Genomic DNA, 19,172 nt, shown 5'->3' with positions numbered 1-19,172 from the left:
ATAAAGGTTAGAAACGTGCAATTCAACACGTACCCTCTACTGTACACTACCTGAACGGTGACTGGCCAGAATGTATGGTTGGTTTTAAAGGATTGGCTACCTATGTGTAGGCCTTACTGTAATGCTTTGAAATTACTGGCTAGAAAAGTGAGGGCTCTGATGTAATGGACTGTAAAATTCTATATTAAGGGACTCCCGAAACAGATCGGGGCTCTCAGACACTGACCCATCCCTCGCGGATTTCATGGTCAAGTGTCCCTGGGAGTCCGAGCATGCCCGAATAAAATCCTCTTGCTTATTGCATCCAGTGGTCTGTGAGTGTGTCCTTGGGTGCGGGTCCTCTAGGGTCTTTCAGGGTGAGGGTTACTCAAAAAGGAACTTGACAAGGCTTTTAAAGATATCGACAATTATTATAACATAACGTGACTTATTGTTACCGTGCTCTTTACTGGGCAAACACTTGTTGGCTTCCAAGAAAGACCAACATAGTTGAGATGGTTCTAGCGGACTTCTAGCACAGGGTCTCATGAGGCAGGGATTCTAGCCACTGGCTGTGCAAGGCATGAGGCCTGTTAGTGATTCTATTTTTTCCTCTGCAGAATGGGCCTTTCCACATTCCAGGTCCTTCTACCCCAATAAATAATGCGGTGATTCTCTTTCTCTGAGTGAGTTGTACTTTTGGTTTAAACAGCCAACTGTCTCTTAAAAAGGACTTTTGTTTAAAGTCCTCTAAAAAAAAAGTCCTTTCAAAAAAATCTTTTTTTTTTAATTTTTTAATCCCATATGTTTACTCTGATCCTTGAACTTTGTCATTTTGACCTTCTCTGCTGATTAAAATATTCTTCATCATCAGCACCTACTGCTCTTTTCTCCTGGTGGTCTCTCTGAAAGGGGTCTTCTCTAGCTCTTCTAGCAGGAGATGGGCACTTCCCCTCTACCCCTGTTGCCGGACCAACCTTACCTATCCTGCAGGGTCAGGTCGGCCTGGCCTTTTATCTGTTGTTCTCTTCTGAGTGGTTAGTTTTTCATAGATACCGTGCTTTGCTTCTGTCAGGATTTACCCTGGACTATCAAAACCCTTTTCTTGTGCCAGTGAAGCCTAAGAAACAGCCCTAATGAGAGAACCAGGAACTCGAACAGATCATATTTATCCTGAATGTTCCGTCCAATATGAAAAATACATTTCTGAGGAGCCTCACGATCTCTGAGAAGGGAAGTTTTCACCACCAACTCTGTCATGTAGGGGGCATCAATTCCGATTCTGTGTCAATTTTCTTACTTTCCCAGCTAATAATTCTCTACCTCAGAAAGCCCAGTCTCAACCGTTTCCTCTCTCAAAGGCAGTTGCTCTTAGAGTCTGCACATGGCACTTGGGGCCTGCTGGTCGTTGGCTACTGCCCTCTGTACCTTGGGTCTAACAGCTGCGGGGCATCAAGATGAGAACGTCTCTTGTTCTAAGACTTAATATAGTTTGGGGCACATGGTAAGAAATAATCACTTTTTTAGTTGATCCAAGTGTTCGACCTTATTTTAATTATTCTAGTACCAGAATTTACTTGTCTAAGATTTGTCCTCCCACCCATTTTAATATCTCTTACGGTGGCACTCACCTTGCACTTGATGACATATCCTAGTTTAACTGAGAGCATTTCTCTCTTAGTCGATCATAAACTGTAGTGCATCTTACCCTTGATGAAAGCTAGGATGCAATTAAATACTCTATTATGGTTACGATTCTGATATTTGAAATCCTCCGGTAGCTCCCTGTGCCCCCACAGTGTAGTACCCTCACTCTCATTGTTTACAGTGAGTTGTACTTTTGGTTTAAACAGCCAACTGTCTCTTTAAAAGGACTTTTGTTTAAAGTCCTTTAAAAAAAAAGCCCTTTAAAAAATTTTTTTTTATCTTTTATTTTTAATCCCATATGTTTACTCTGATTGTGGAACTTTTTTCATTTTTACCTTCTCTGCTGATTAAAATATTCTCTCCAAAATGTCAGTTATTTGCACGTACTTGCACTGTAGATATTCTTTACATATTTTTTAAAAAATCCATTCACGATTCTTAGTGAAAATCCCGGGTATCTGAAAGACTACCATTTGCTATTCATCGAACAGTTACTGTCTCCACTAAGTGACAGGATTTCAGAGAACGTGAGCTCCCAAGAGATGTAACCTTTTTTCCACTTTCTGCTACCATGTTCATTTCTATGTTACTCAGAGGAGCCTTCTTTGTAGAAACATATTATCCAATCTTTTATAAAGCTGAATTTAAATTCTGTCCCTTTATTCCCCACAACGCTTAAAAAGCCAAGCAATTTTTGTTCCATTTTTTAAGAGCCCATAGATGGCATTTTTTTAGTGTTGCGTTTTTGAGTTTTCATCACTCTTTATGTTACTTCTACTTCACAGATAAACAATTGCTAATGACAATGTGAACTTCCTACAAATGTGCAATCAAAATCCCTAGGTACACATTACTGAAGTTCTTCGTTCCCTTTAAACATTATTTCTCTCTTGATATGCATTCTTGTTTTGTATTATATTGCATTATAAAGTTTTTTTTAACAGACTGCATTTTTTAGAGTAGTTTGGGGATCAAAGTAAAATTCCCGTTCCCCACATAAACACAGCCTTCCCCATTATCAACATCCTGTACCACGGTGATAATTTTTCACGCTCACTGACCCTACACTGACACATCATTATCACCCCAAAGTCCACAGTTTACATTAGAGTTCACTCTTGGTGGGGCACCAGGGTGGCTCAGTGGGTTATGGCTTCTGCCTTTGGCTCAGGTCATAACCTCACGGTCCTGGGATCGAGCCCCAGACCAGACTCTCTGCTTGGCAGGGAGCCTGCTTTCCCCCAACCCCTGCTTTCCCTGCCTGCCTCTCTGCCTGCTATGATGCCTGTCAAATAAATAAATAAAATCTTTAAAAAACCTTTTCTCATAGAGTTCACTCTTGGTATAGTATCTTATGCATTTTGACAACTGTGTAGCGATATATATCTAAAATATCATACATATCATACAGAACATTTTCACTGGCCTAAAAATCCTCTGTGCTCTGCCTGTTCGTCCTCCTCCTCTCCTAACTGCTACAAACCGCTGACCTTTATACCATTTGCATAGTTCTGCCTTTTCTAGAAGGTCATATAGTTGGAACCTTGCAACATGAAGCTTTTTCAAATTGACTTCTTTCACTTAATATGACGGATTTTAAGTTTGTTCCATGCCTTTTCATTGCTTGATAGCCATTTCTCTTTATCGCTGAATCATATCCCATTGTTTCAAAGGACCACAGTTTATCTATCCATTCTCCTCCTGAAGGACATCTTAGCTACTTCCAACTCTTGGCACTGATGGGTAAAGCTGTTACAAACACAGGTTTATATGCAGGATTCTGTGTACACAAAGTTTTCGCTCTTTTGGGTGAGTACCAAGGAGCACGATTGCTGGATCACATGGTAAGAATATGTTTAGTTTGTAAGAAACTGCCCAAATGTCTTCCAAAGGGGTAGCACCATTTTAGTGTTCTCACCAGAATGAATGAGAGTTTCTCTTGTTCCTCATCGTCAAAAGCATTTTATGTTGTCAGTATTTTGGATTTTAGCCATTCTAATAGATGTGTAGTGACATATCATTGTTTTATTTATTTATTAAAAAGATTTTATTTATTTATTTGACAGAGAGAGATCACAAGAACACAGAGAGGCAGTCAGAGAGAGAGAGAAAGGGAAGCAGGCTCCTGCTGAGCAGAGAGCCCAACGTGGAACTCGATCCCAGGACCCTGAGATCATGACCTGATCCAAAGGCAGCGGCTTAACCCACTGAGCCATCCAGGAGCACCTCATTGTTCTTTTAATTTACAATTCCTTAAATAGACATGCCGTGGATCATCACAGCATCTTTTCATATCATTATTGCCATCTCAATATCTTCTTCAGTGAAGTATCTGTTCCAGTCCTTGCCAATTTTTCAATCAGGTCATTCATTTTCTTGTGTTTGAGTTAATAAATAAGTACATAATAATAATAAATAAATAAATAATAAAGGAATGAATTTATGAATTTATTATATATATTTATTATATATATTATATATTATATTTATTATATATATTATATATGTTATACATAATATATTATATATTATTATATATTAAATAATACTTTATTAAAAATAAATTTACTAATGTGGCCAAGAATTCAGAATCACAAATACTTCAGAACTAATAATAACTGCCATCACTTGATGTTATTCTATAAGATAAATCCTACGATCAAGTTTCAATTTTAAAATCTTACAATTTTAAATTCTTAAATCGTTATGAAGAAGCATCATTTGGAGGGAGCAGTTTTCATAATTTAGCATCCATCAGCCTTTTTTTAAAGATTTTATTTATTTATTGGACAGAGAGAGAGAGAGAGAGAGATCACAAGTAAGCAGAGAGACAGGCAAGCAGGGAGGGAAGCAGTTTTCCTTTTGAGCAGAGCCCGATGTGGGGCTGGATCCCAGGACCCAGAGACCATGACTTGATATGAAGGTAGAGGCTTAACCCACCACCCACGTGATGAGAGAGCCCCTCAGGTGCCCCTCTTCCATCAGTCTTAATTGTTTGGAGGAAAATGTGTGGATGAATAATGCCTTAGGGAGCTAATCTCTCTAAAGAATTTTCAAGTCTTTACCCCTTCAAGGTATTTGTACAGTTCTGATAGCCTCTAACCATCCAGCTGATTTCTACAGTGACAGGCCTGTTAAAACCTGTCCTCAAACCAGGAATAGAGCTTGAAACATACCAGTCAAGAGCAACTTTGAGTCTTTTAAGGAATTTATCATCCTTTCTTTGTTTTTGGTTCATATCTGAAATAGTTCCATATTACACTTGCATAATTTCTCCAGAGCTGACTTTGAAGGAGGCATTCAGTTCCAGTTAGTTCCATATTTTGGCAAGAACTATAATTCTATATAAAAAAGAAAACATATCTTAGGGCGCCTGGGTGGCTCAGTGGGTTAAAATCTCTGATTTCGGCTCAAGTCATGATTCCAGGTTCCTGGGATTGATTCCAGGCTCACTTCAGAGCACGGAGCCTGCTTCCATTCCTCTCTCTCTGCCTGCCTCTTTGCCTTCCTGTGATCTCTGTCACGGAAATAAATAAAATTTTTTAAAAAAACATATTTTATACCAGATATTCATGTTTATTAACTAAGATATCACAATACAAATAATACAAACAGTTGCTCTTTATTAATACCTTCAACCAGAGATTCAAAAAAAATATGTCATATTTTCTCCAAAAATTTTATATCATCTGATAGGTCAGATATATATAAAATTACATTTAAAGTTTTGAAAATATCAGCAAATATTTTCATTTAAATGCAAATTTGAAAGAAAAGCTACTTTTCCAAACATAACTTTTTCTCCTATTTTTTTTAAATTTTGTCGACAACTGATAAAATGTTTAGCGAGAGTATAAATGTTAGATCGAAAAAATGATTAATAGATGTAGGTTCAAATTATTATGTTCCATTAAAAATGAAAAATGATTTAGTCTTTGATGAACATCTGTTTGGTAATGTGTTGTATCAAGATATAGTAAATTAATGACATATATAAAATTATAGGGAAATGACACCTTCCGATCCATTATGAGTAGAGCTTTTAAAATGCTATTTGTCACAACCTGTCATCTTGTCATTATGTAGCATTATGTAGCATTTCAAAAAATATATACTCTTTACTATGAAGTCTTTTAGAAATCTAAAATATGACTTTCTATGGATTGTGTTTCCATATTCCTTTATTGCCAGTTTGAACAAATCCACATGCTTTGATTCAAAGGTAATAAATTCCTCTTTGGAAAAATGATGTTTATTTTTGTTCTCTCACCCTTAGCAGGTGGTTTCATTTTAGCACACTTCAGAGTTATAATTTCATGCTTATTAAAAACATTTTTATGATCTACATAGATGAATGAAACTTTTATTTTATTAAATTATTTGCCAAAAAATCTGTTATTTTTAAAAACGTATTTCCTTTGAAGGGTTATTTTAGAGCATTCAGAGAGGATCTAGGAGTGTCGTATTATGTAATTTTTAAGTAGGTTTGAAATGGTTATTTATATGATTGTTTCTTTAAGGATTTTGTCTTATTTTGTTGTTTTTTGTCTTATTTTGTCCATTATATGCTATAAAATATTTTGAAAGTAAATTTAAGGTACGTTTTACATAGTTTATTTTTGGAAAAAAATATTGAAATGACTTATGAAATTCAGTATACTCTCAACATTAATTTTTTCTGAAATTTACCAATTGTCTACTGAACCTATTATATGGCAGATATGACTTCAGACTACACTGGTAAATGAAATACTTGGCTTTGTAGAACTTTTATTTTAATGGGTGAGACAATTAAAAGCTATAAACCTTAATAAAATTTGCATAGTGTATTCAAAAATGATGAGTACAATGGGGAAAAAGAAAAATTCGATCAGGGTGAGAAAAATCAAGGTTACTAGGCAGGGGATGGGGAGTTAAAAATTTTAATGGGAAGATCAGGGTAGTTTCAATGAAGCTGACAATTGAACAAAGCTATGGAAAGGTGATAAATTTGCCCAGAACTAGGAGCAATAAGGTCACTCCAGACAAAGGAATTGGCTATCTTGAAGGCCATAAGTTTGGATCGTGCCTGGCATATCTGAGGAATAGCAAGGAGGCCACTGTGAGGGACTGAAGAGTAGCAGGGAAAGAGGTCACAGAGGTTAAATGAGTGGCTAGATCATGTAAAAGCTTAGAAGTCATTGTAAAACTCTGGCTTTTATATTTGGAAACTTACTGTGTGATAGAATTTCTGCTAATAACTGAGAGTTCAAATGTCCATAAATATTCAAGGATTCTTTTTCTTGTAAGACAGAATAAAGAAAAAGAGTTCATATTTTCACATGGTGTAACAAATGCTCTGAGATCCAAGTGTAGGAAGCTATGGGAGCACAGAAGAAGGCACTAAAATCACACCAATATATTTGATGTCTGTGACTAAATATAAATTTGTATTTTCTAGATTTTTTTATAGTCATGGAATCACACAGTATATACTATTCATTGCCTGGCTTTTCTTTACTCAGCACCATTACTTTGAGAATCTCCAAATGTAAATAGTTCATTTTGATGTTGAATAGTGATCTCTTTAATGAATAGATCATAATTTGTCTTTGCTCTATTGATGGACATTGATGAACATTTCCCCTGTTTTCAATTCTTAAAAATAAAGCTGCTATGAAATTCATATACAAGTCATTGTACGAACATAGGGTTTGTTTCTCTTGGTTAAATGCCTAGTAGTAAAATGGCTCTTCGTGTAACTGCAACATATTTTGCATTTCAAAAAATTTTCAAACTATTTTCCAAAGTGGTGTTATCATGATATATGCCAACAACAGTTTAGATTTTTTGTCGCTTCTCAATCTAGCTCAGACGAAGTACAATTAGCCTTTATAATTTTAGCCATTCTAATAGATATGTAAGCATGTCTCATTATGATTTTAATTTGTATTTCTTTAATGTCTACATGTTGAGAAATTTGTCATGTGCTTATAAGCCATCCATGTCTCTACAATAATTTTCTTCACATGTAAAATTGGATACTCTGTTTGGTTATTAGTAAGGTATTTTATTTTTATTCATTTTTTAATAATCAGAGTAGATGTCCATTATCAGATATATAATTTGCAAATCCCTTCTCCATCTTTATGGTTTCGTTTCTCAATGGAGCTTTGATAGCTGTGTCTTTCAAGAAATATGCTACTTCTTGACTGGTACACGGAGGTATGACTAGAACATTATCAATGTTGACCTTTGCAAAGAAAATCATGGCTTAAGATATATTTAGTCTGCAGTTGTTGGGAGTGTTCTGTAATATCAAGCATATCTAGTTAGTTGATAATTTTGTTCAAGTCTTACATATCTTACCAATTTGATGACCATTTGTCTATATAATCTTAAAATGAAGGTGTTGAAATTTTTTTCCATTTCTCTTCTAAGGTGTTTTGTTCTCCAAGAAATTAAATGCTTGATTATCACACAATTATAAAATACTTGTGTCAAGAATTTTTATTCAAATTTAATAAGAGAAGCAGATATTAAAACTAGTTCACATGGTTATTTGGGATATAAGCAGAGTTGTGCAGCAGAAGTGCTCTGGGCCCATAATTTGGGATATAGAATTTATGTTTTCTACGAAAAATCACTAATTTGCATTATTGTTAACAAGAATCTTGTGCATTACCATCAGTTTTCTACATTATGACCTCTTGCTCTAGAGTTTGTAAATAACTTTGTCAATAGCAAGCTAATAAACGGGGTGACTGCAATGGATTGAGATAATCTCCAGAGTTTCTGCTACATAATGCCCAGGACTCCATTGAAAGGACACCTAAGAATTTATTTTGCCCAAAAATTTGATCATTTTTTTCACTGTCCTTACCTATTTTCCAAACCTAGTCCTTTTGCTTGACCTTTCAGTCTACGGACAACCCTGTATCTGACTGCTTGTTAATTCTGGGACTGTCTTGCAGATTAATTTGCTTTCCAGAGGTGGTTCCTCTAATTGATGTCTAAGAACCCTAATTAGTTAAAAAAACTTTTTTAAACATTTTCATTGCTATTTATTATTATTATTATTATTGCTAATATCTCTATTATAAATAATTCACAAGGGCATCTTTCTGACAAAAGACAAAGAGCTGGCTACTAGTAGAAAAAGTACATTTGACTCTGTCAGTGAAAGTGGTAAAGGGATTTGAGAAAATAAGGCAAAGCACTGGAATTATGTGTTAAAACTTTAAATATTATAGACACATTTACTTAATTTCTAATAATGTTGTTGCTTATAATTAAATAAGATGTTTTCCATGAACCACGCATTACAGCAAATATATTGTTTATACAGATTAAAGTTTCATCAAATGGGACGCTTGGGTGGCTCAGTTGGTTAAGCAGCTGCCTTTGGCTCAGGTCATGATCCCAGCGTCCTGGGATCGAGTCCCGCATCGGGCTCCTTGCTCGGCCAGGAGCCTGCTTCTCCCTCTGCCTCTGCCTGCCATTCTGTCTGCCTGTGCTTGCTCTCTCGCCCACTCTCTCTGATAGATAAATAAAATCTTAAAATAAATAAATTAATTTTCATCAAAAAATGTAAGTATTTTATTGTAGGATCATGATCAGCATATTGCAGATGAGAAAAGTGAAATTTAGAAAAGTATGTCTCTTTAAATCCCTCATACAATATCTGGCCTAGATAGAAGGATATACTATCACAATTGAGGAAGATAATTGAGATTACTTAAATTGATAAACTTTACTGTATAGGGTTTTTTAAAAGTTTGCCACCGATTCAGATTCTTTTAAAATATATATCTATTTAGTGCAAAGAGAATGCACTGAGAAGTAAAAAGAAAGTGATATATCAGTGCTACCAAATAATGGCTATAATATCATCACCTTATTTATAAACAATGAAACAGTGTGCAATATTTAAATAAATTTAAATAAATTCCTATTTATTTTATAAATTTATAAATTTAAATAAATTCCTATTTATTTATTATTAAAGAAATTCCTCTAACAAACACTATGTTTTGAAGGTTGCTAGCAGGAAAGTGTTGTACTACATGGAAGTAATCAGAAAATATGATCTAAAATTCTGCTTTCAAGGCCGCCTGGGTGGCGCAGGGGGGTTAAAATTCTGCTTTCAAGAAGCTATAACAGTAACTACTGAGCATTAGCTATTATATGCTATGGATGAATAACTGAAATCTACATTTGAAACTAATGGTACACTATATGTTAACTAATTGAATTTTAAAAAGTTAATAAAAAACCCCACTATTTTATAAAACAATATTCCCAACAGGCTCTTTTGCTTTAAAATACTCACTTTGTAATGAGAGTCATTACTTTTGTCTAGCCAATTCTTACATCACTGTTTATCCCTTCCCTGCTTTATCCCTTCCCAGTATCAATAAAGGCTCACTGGGGTTACCTAGAAGCCATGAGAAAGCTTGTAATAGATCTGGCTGGTTTTCACCAGCAATTTGACCACCATGTGCACAGGGAAGTCTATTGATAAAGGCTTTATTGCAATAAATTGGATGATTTTGAATTCTCTTTCTTGAGGTCTTGTTTCATGAGAATAAATTTAGGGTGGCTTATTGGAATGGATGTTATTAACATATTATCATAGTTCTAAGTACATGGAATTGTAAAACAGATTAATGAATGTGGCATTACTGACAACTGTCCTCATTTTGAAATCAAATTACAGTGTACTAAGATGAGGAAGCAAAGCAGATTTGGGATTATGAGTGAAATAATTTTAAAAAGTCTTAGGGGTATGATCAGACTATTGGGTAATTCAGTAGAAAAATGTCAACTGATTGAGATTCTGTGTTCCCTGATTTCAGAGAGAAGTTAAGATAAATAAGTAACACGAGGAGACTAGGAAGCCAAACATAAGTGATAATTTTGTGCCAGGGGGTGTATACATCTGTTTATCTTCTTGTTTTACCACTAAGGTTGCTCCTAGAGGAGAGTTTAAATATGTGTTGGAGCTAATCTCTGTGGATGACACAAGAAACCACATCCTACAGCTCTCCCTGAAACACCCCTTATGATTTCAATGTAATTTGGTTTTTGCATTTTTAGAAATAACAAAATACTTTGCAAACTCATCAACTTTATTACCACCACAAGTGAGTCAGCTTACTCCACATTTTAACACAGTGACAGTCACAGAGGAATGGAGGAATGAGTAGAGTTATCAATATATGTGCTTTTAAGAAGTGTGACAGGGTAGCAGCTAATTCCAGGAACCAAAACATGGGTCAGCAGCTGTGCAGGAAAAGTGATGGAATAAATGACTCATTTCAGAGGAGTTCTATAACATATTAGTTCTATAATGTATCTTCAGCACCCAATTACCCGCTTTGATCTAAAGATAAGGATTTACAGTTAAGGTCCCATTTATGATTTGACTGGTAGGGTCTGAATCATGTTTACTATTGTTTTGACTATTACTTGAAACCTATAGTAGTACTTGGGATATGTGTTGTGTATTCTGTGAACATGTGCTATTTTTAGATTAGATAATTCCTGTCTCGAACCCCTGTTAATTTGTTTGTTTTTGTTTATTTGATAGTGTTTTCAGCAAATGGATATATCTGAAAAATTGCAAAGCGACTATTATAAGAAGTTATTATTATATATAGCATGGAATTGCACATTCCTCCTTTGAATCCGACAGAGCTTCACCATATCCTTAACAATTTGGGAAAAACATGCTATTATTTTTCTTTATAAAATTTCTCCTCCTGTCAGGCTGTGATGGTGGTCATCAGCAGTAACTCCTCTGAAGGCTTTGTCAAAAGAGTTGAAAAAACTGGAAAGGTGTGAATGAAGCTGTTTGCTGAATATAAAGAAAAGAGCATTGAAGTACACAATTCACACTCTTACTTCTCCTTCTATGATTTCAGATGTTTGACATTTGAAAATTTTGCTTCTAGAAGAGATGCCCTATATAATTCTTACTTTAAGGAGCAAGTTGCTTTTATAATTTTATTATTCTACCATTCAAGTGTTTCCATTTAAATTAAATTCAATACCATTTAAAAAAAATCAAAAGTGCAGCCAGTATTCAATTCTTGGGCTAAATAATTTTAGAAAGCTTTGTGTTATTGAACCTACGGTGTTTTTCTGTAGTTTTAACTCTTTCTTTCTGTGATTTTTCCCATTAGTCACGTAAGTGACTGCAATATAACAGACATTGAGGATAAAGAAGGACTGAATAGAACAATCCTTGGCCTCATGAAGTTGAGAGTCTAGCAAGGGAGTCAAACAATGCAATCATTCAGAGACAATTTATTGAGTGCCTGGCCTAAGATGGACACAACAAAACCCCAGCCCAGAGGAATCATTTTAATGGGAGAGATAGGTAATAGGTAAGCCAACTTTAAAAAGAAAAAAATCATGCTGGTTTTTCTTTAATAGTGATGCATATTTGAACTAAATAAGCACATTTTAGAAAGAGCAGTGATTGAGAAGAGGTTATGTAACTGAGTGGTCCGAAAGGGCCTCCCTGAAAAAGTCTGTGTTGGACAGATTTCTGAATAATATCAACTAGGAAGCTGCGTAAAAATCTCAGGGATGGGTGATTTTTCCAGTCAAAAAAACTTTAAAGGCTCCAAAGTCACAATACAGCTGTAAGTTTCTCTAATAAAGTAGCTTCTGACAAAGAATGAGAAGAAATAACTAACCCAGGTTTGAAAGAAAAGGGACAGACTTTCTATGGAATTAATACTTAATTAAAGCTCTAAAGGACAAAAATACAATAGAGCAAAATTCTGGTGACGCTGATATACCTAATGAAAGTTCATAAACAAGGTGTGGGTAGCAAAGAGTGTGTGGGAATGTTGGTAAGAACAGTGGGGAAGAGTCATCCCTGAACATGTTCTTAAATGAAGCAATTCTTGTGTTGTTTTAAAGGGTAAATTGGAGTTTGCCTAAGTGATTAGAGAAGGATGCCCCGGCTTATGGAAGTTCAAAGCCATAAAGGTGTGATAAATTACTGCAGATATTTTCATGTATATTTGTTGTTGCTTCTAGTAATGGTGATCCAAAAACTCCTACTTAAGACAATTTAAAAATCCAGACAAAATAGCTTTTAAAGTTAAAAATATCAGAATGATTATAAAAATAAGTGAGGGATTACTGGGCCAAAATACGAAACACAATGAGAGTCTAGAGATATATGCCTGAAGCCATTTTAGCTATGAGAGCATTTGAAACTGCTAAAACACACTGAGCTGTGTTTTTAATAGACACTTGATACTAGAGAAACAAAATTCAAAATCCAGCAGCAATCAAATTTGAAAACTTTGGTACAACCAAATTTAAGTTAAGAACCCAAAGCACAAGGAGAAGCAGAAATAAGACTATAGCCTACCTTGCCTTCTGTGTAAACTGAGAAAGTCAATCACTGAATTTGGAATATGATTGTCTTGTCTCAGATATAAGAGAAAATGCAGCCAAGGAGGACCGTACCATTATTATAGCTCTTAATTATCGCTACTCAATAAGAGTTTCAAATATAATGTCTTGAACATATCAAAATGTAACAAAGCACACAAAGAAATACTATTAACAAGATTTGATAGACAAAATGGGATTAAGTATGATGTGAAAATGATCAATAAAGATTGTAAAATGGCTTGATTACTCTGCTCAAAGAAATGAGAGGGGAAGCAAATTGAACAAAAAACTGAAACTAAAAATGATATTGAGAAAGATTTTATAAATGAATTAAATGGATACTCTAGAATTTTAAAGATATGACAGCTAATTTAAGATACCACAGGGGTGCCTGGGTGGCTCACTTAATTAAACCTCCAATTCTTTTTCCTTTTTTATTACACCTTAATTTTATTTTATTTCTTTCATTTTGGCTCAGGTCATGATGTCAGGGATGTGAAATAGAGCCCAGAGTTGGGCTCTGTGCTGATCCTGGAGCCTGCTTAAGATTCCTTTCCCTTCTTTTTCTATCCCTCCCTGCGCTCTCACTTGCTCGCTCTTTTTCTGCTTGCAAATAAATAGATAGATAGATAGATAGATAGATAATAGACAAAGCAAAATAAAAGCAGATTATGAAAATAAATATAAAGATTTTGAAATGAAAACAAGTACAAAATAAAATAGAGAAGACCTACACAGCTAAGAGTTCATTCAGAAAATCTATTATTAAAGAAGTCAGTATGACACAATGTTAAGATATCAAAAGATTTGAGCATGTACTTTACAGAAAGGGTAATCCAAATGGCCACTCATATATAAAAACTGTTTATCTTTATTATGAATCTGGAATTAAATTAAATTAAATTAAAAATAAATTAAAACCTAGAATGACATACTATTACACACTTGCCATATTGGGCAACAGTGAAAATGTCTTGCAAGAATGTGAAGGAATGACAGTGCACATAATAAAAACATATGAGGTAAGTTGGACAATATTTAGAAAACTTAAAAATTTAAAAAAAAATTTGGTCCATTCCTAGAAATACAACATGGAACTAATGAATATTTTCACCAGGATATGCAAACAGATGATTATAGTTATTTCATTCATAACGGCAGATCAGTAGTGGTATATTTGCACAATGTTACATTAAATAAGAGAGAATATTAACAAAGTGGGAGGAGGGGCTAGGTTGTTATCATAAACAGATCTTCTATGGTGCTAATTATGTTCTATTTCTCAAAATCTGTAAGTTGAAAAAGTTTTCAAATTTATATCTAGATAGATAGATAGATAGATAGATAGATGATAGATAGACAGATATCCCAGAAGCTGCAATGCTAGGCTAAGACCAGGCTTTAAAGGGCTTTTCTATGCTCTACTAAATACTTTAAACCATTCATTATATCATAGCTCAGTGTTCAAATCTCCATTTGTTTCCTCAGTTTCCTAATATTTATCTTAAGGTGACCTGATCCAGACTTTTGATCACCTTTGTCTGAATATTTCTATTTTAACAAAGTCCTTTGGAACACTCAGAGACTAAAACTTAGAAAAATACTCTGATTGTTATCTCACTCGAGTGGAAAATATATATAGTTACCCATTAACTAATGATATCCATGACATTTTTAATTCTTGGGAGCTTTTGGTTAAATGAATTTTTTAAGCTTCCTTTAAATGAAGCTTTAAGCCATCACCACATGAATAAAATTAAAGAACTAAATGAAAACAAGCCAAGTATTTACAGAGTAATAGAATGTGCAGTGGAAAGAGTACAATTCTGAAATCATAAAGCCTAAATTAGTGTGATGCATCTTTACTAGCCATGTAATCATAAACCAGTTATCTAAATGTGTTAGCCTCAGTTTTTTCACCCATGAAATGGTGATGATAATACTTATTATGCAGAGTTGTTGTGTGGATGTAATGAAGCATGGAGCATGAGAGTCTCATATTCCATGCTAAAATGATAGCTATTTTTATACTTATAATAATTCTAATAGTAGTAATTAAATTGTTCAAAATGATAATATTCATTTATATCGAGGCATTGTATTGACTATTCATAGACACATTTACCAAAATAAATTTCATTTTACTTTACCCCCTCTGAGGATATATATTCCCTAATTCAATATGAATCTCATTATGAATTATAATTATCATAATAAATATGCTGATTTTTCTTCTTTTGAGGGAAGTATCCTTTACTGTTGAACATAAAGAAACTTAAGCAAGTCTGTCTTATTCAAAATTTGCATGCTGCTTTCTTATGAAACTAGATTATAGAGTTGTATGAAATAAATTCATGCAGTTAAGACATTTATGTTTGGAAAAATGGGTGGTCAGTTTAGTATTTCAAAAGAAGATTTTAAATGTAAACCTTAAAACTGAGCTCTTTCAGCCTTATTTATAGACCATCCTTCATGCTTCCTAAGTACTCCTTCATTGTAAAGTAAGTAATAGTTTTTGTCACAGTGTAGATAACTAAAATGGATTTTATATTCTATTATTTCAGAGTTAGTTGCAGTTTCTACATCCTTACTTCCTTTTTTGAAAAATAGATTAGTTCTACAAAAAAGTTTTTTCCAGCTTTATTGAAAAATAATCGACATATTATAATTTGTAAATATAAGAAATGATTTCTTATAACATTGCAAACTTTTAACATTGTGTAAATTTTGTACAATTTGATAAATTGGCATACATCTGTATTGCAATATAATCTACATAAAAATGTTAATACATCTACTATCTCATATAGTTGCCACTGTTTTTTATGCATGTATGGTAAGGAATTTTAAGATCTACTCTCTTAGCAACTTTTATGTATATAGTACAGTAGAGATAAACTTCAGAGGTCTTGTGGGTTTTGTTCCAGACCGCCTCACTAAAGTGATTATCTCAATAAACTAAGTCAAATTGTTATTATTTTTTTTGGTTTCCTAGCGCAAATAAAAAATTATGTTTCCCAGTGCATATAAAAAATAAACACTATCCTGTACTGTTCAAAAGCATTATGTCTTTAAGGAAAAACAATGTATATACCTTAAGTAAACTAGTTCTGAGTTTTCAGTGGGTCATAATTACTGATCACAGATCACCATAACAAATATAATAATAATGAAAAAACTTGAAATATTGCAAGAATTACCAACATGTGACAGAGAGACACAAAATGAACAAATCTTGTTAGAAAAATGGTGGCAGCAGACCTATTTTATACAAGATTGCTATAAACTTTCAACTTGTTAGAATGTGATATATGCTAAGTTTAATAAAGGGAAGCACAATAAAAATGGATGTATATATTATTAACTATGATCATCATGCTGTATATTAGATCCCCAGAACTTTTTCATATTATAGTTGCAAGTTTGTACCCTTTGACCACCTTATTCCACCCCAGGTTCACCTCTTGTCAACTCAACTCTAAGTTTCCATTAGTTTGCTTTTTCTTCAGATTCTGTATGTAAGGGATATCATAATACATAAATTAAAATATATATAAAATCTTTGAAATATTTCACTCAGTATAATACCTTCAAGATCCATCCATGCTGTTGTAAATGGCAGTATTTCTTAATTTTTCATGGTTCAGTAGTATTCCATAGTATATATTTACCATACTTATTTTATACATTCATCCATTAATGGATACTGAAGTTATTTCCATCTCTTGCTTAGAGTTAATAATTTTATAATGAACATAAGAGTGGAGATATGTCTTCGAATAGTGACTTCGTTTCCTTTAGATATATACCTAGAGGTGGGATTACTGAATCATATGGTAATTTTACTTTTAATAATATGAATAATCTCCATACTGTTTTCCATACAAATTTATATCCCTATCACAGTGCATAGGTTCCCCATTTTCCCCAATATTTACCAAAATTTGTTAGTTTTAATTTTTTGGTAGTATATATTCTAATAGGTAGTAATATCTTGTTGTGTTTTTCAGAGGTAAACAACAACAACAACAACATAATGACTTTGCCCTGAGTTTTTACGTTGAGCACTTTTTAATGCTCCTGTTGGTCATTTATATATAACTTTTTTGAAAAAAAAAAAGCCTATTGAGATCCTTTTGCTATTTTTTAAATTATATATATTTTTCTATTTGTATCTGTTGGTTATTAACCTCTTTTCATATATAAGATTTGTATTTTCTTCCATTCTGTGGATTGTGTTTTCATTCCCCCCCTTTTTTTTTTGGCAATGCAGAAACTTTAGTTTGATGTAATACCATTTATTTATTTTTGCTTCTTTTGCTTCTGTTTTTGGCCTGGTATCCAAAAAACTATTGGCAAGACCAATGTCAAGGAGAATTTTTCCTATGTTTTCCTTTAGGAAATTTAGTTTCATGCATCACATTTAAGTCTTTAATCTATTTCAAGTTAAGATTTATGAGTGATATGAGGTTCCAGTTTCATGCTGGTTTATGTGACTATTCAGTTTTAAATATCATTTATTGAACAGACTATCTTTACCCATTATATATGTTGGCCCCTGTCAAATATTAGGTGACTGTATCAAAGGATTTATTTCTGGACTCTCAATTCTGTTCAACTTGTTTATTGGTCTGTTTTTATGCCAGTATACTTTATTGTTTTGAGCATGAGGGCTTTTTAGTATAGTTTCAAATCAAGAAGTGTAATTTCGCTTCTTCATTCTTTCTCGGAACTGCTTTAATTATTTGTTGTCTATTATGGTCTCATATAAATTTTAGGATTCTTTACTTCTGTAAAGAAAATATTGGATTTTTTAAAAAGATTATTTATTTATTTATTTGACAGAGAGAGATGACAAGCAGGCAGAGAGGCAGGCAGAGAGAGAAGAGTTAGCAGCTTCCTGCTGAGCTGAGAGCCTGATGCAGGGCTCGATCCCAGGACCCTGAGATCATGACCTGAGCCGAAGGCAGCGGCTTAACCCACTGAGCCACCCAGGCGCCCCTAACATTGGACTTTTGATAGGAATTGAATTTACAGATGGTTTTCGGTAGTATGGACATTTTAACAATGTTAATTCTTACCATTCATAAATATGAGCTATCTTTCCATTTATGTCTCCTTCAAATTCTTTATCAATGTTATAGTTTATGGGGTACAGATCTTTCATCTTCTTAGTTAAATCTTTTCCAAAGTATTGTATTATTTTTGATGCTATTGTGAATTAGATTGTTCTCTTTATTTTTTCAGATAGTTCATCATTAGAGTGTTAAAATGCTCCTGTCTTGTGCTTACTTTGGCAGCACATATACTAAAATTGGAATGATGCAGAGAAGATTAGCATGATCACCGAGCAAGGATGACATGAAAAACTCTTTTAAAAAAACGAAACCAAACAAAATTCCTGTCTTTTATATATTGATCTTGTATTTGGCAGCTTTATTAAATTTGTTTATTCAAAATTTTTTGTGAAGTTTTTAGGATTTTTTTACATGTAAGTTCATGTTATCCAAAAAAAGAAAATTTTACTTCTTCCTTTTTTTTTTTTTGGAATCTTTTATTTCTTTGTGTTCCTTGTTTCTCTGGCTAGGACATCCAGTACTATGTCAAATGAGAGTAGTGAACGTGGACACACTTGTCTTTTTTCTGATCTTTAAGGGGAAAACTTTCAAACTTTTTTGATTGAATATGAGATTAGCTCTGGGCTTGCAATATGTGTTTTTTCTTTAATGGATTTTTAAAATTATTTTTTAAAATTTTTTATAAACATATAATGTGTTTTTATCCCTAGGGTACAGGTCTGTGAATCACCAGGTTTACACATGTCACAGCACTCACCATCACTCACCATAGCACCTGCCCTCCCCAATGTCCATACCCCCACCATCCTCTCCCAACACACCTCCCCCCAGCAACCCTCAGTCTGTTTTGTGAGATTCAGTCTTTTATGGTTTGTCTCCCTCCCAATCCCATCTTCTTTTATTTTTCTTTTCGTACGCCCGAAAGCGCCTATGTTGCATCTCCACTTCATCATATCAGGGAGATCATATGATAGTTGTCTTTCTCAAATTGATTTATTTCGCCAAGCATAATACCCTCTAGTTCCATCCATGTCATCACAAATAGCAGGATTTCATTTCTTTTGATGG

The 19,172-nt window shown here is 33.8% G+C and overlaps 1 non-coding gene across 1 annotated transcript; it reads left to right on the top strand.

Moving 5' to 3' along the window:
- The first annotated feature begins 18,310 nt into the window (after nt 1–18,310).
- LOC123394692 lies at nt 18,311–18,419 on the top strand. Its single transcript, XR_006609420.1, has one exon. It is a non-coding gene; the product is annotated as a U6 spliceosomal RNA (small nuclear RNA).
- The last annotated feature ends 753 nt before the right edge of the window (nt 18,420–19,172 follow it).

Source organism: Mustela putorius, unplaced genomic scaffold (genome assembly GCF_011764305.1).
Source record: "Mustela putorius furo isolate JIRA1106 unplaced genomic scaffold, ASM1176430v1.1 tig00003835_pilon_pilon_pilon, whole genome shotgun sequence".
NCBI classification, from domain to species: domain Eukaryota; kingdom Metazoa; phylum Chordata; class Mammalia; order Carnivora; family Mustelidae; genus Mustela; species Mustela putorius.
The sequence above is the reverse complement of the archived record's forward strand: the minus strand, read 5'-3'. Positions and strand labels throughout refer to the sequence as shown.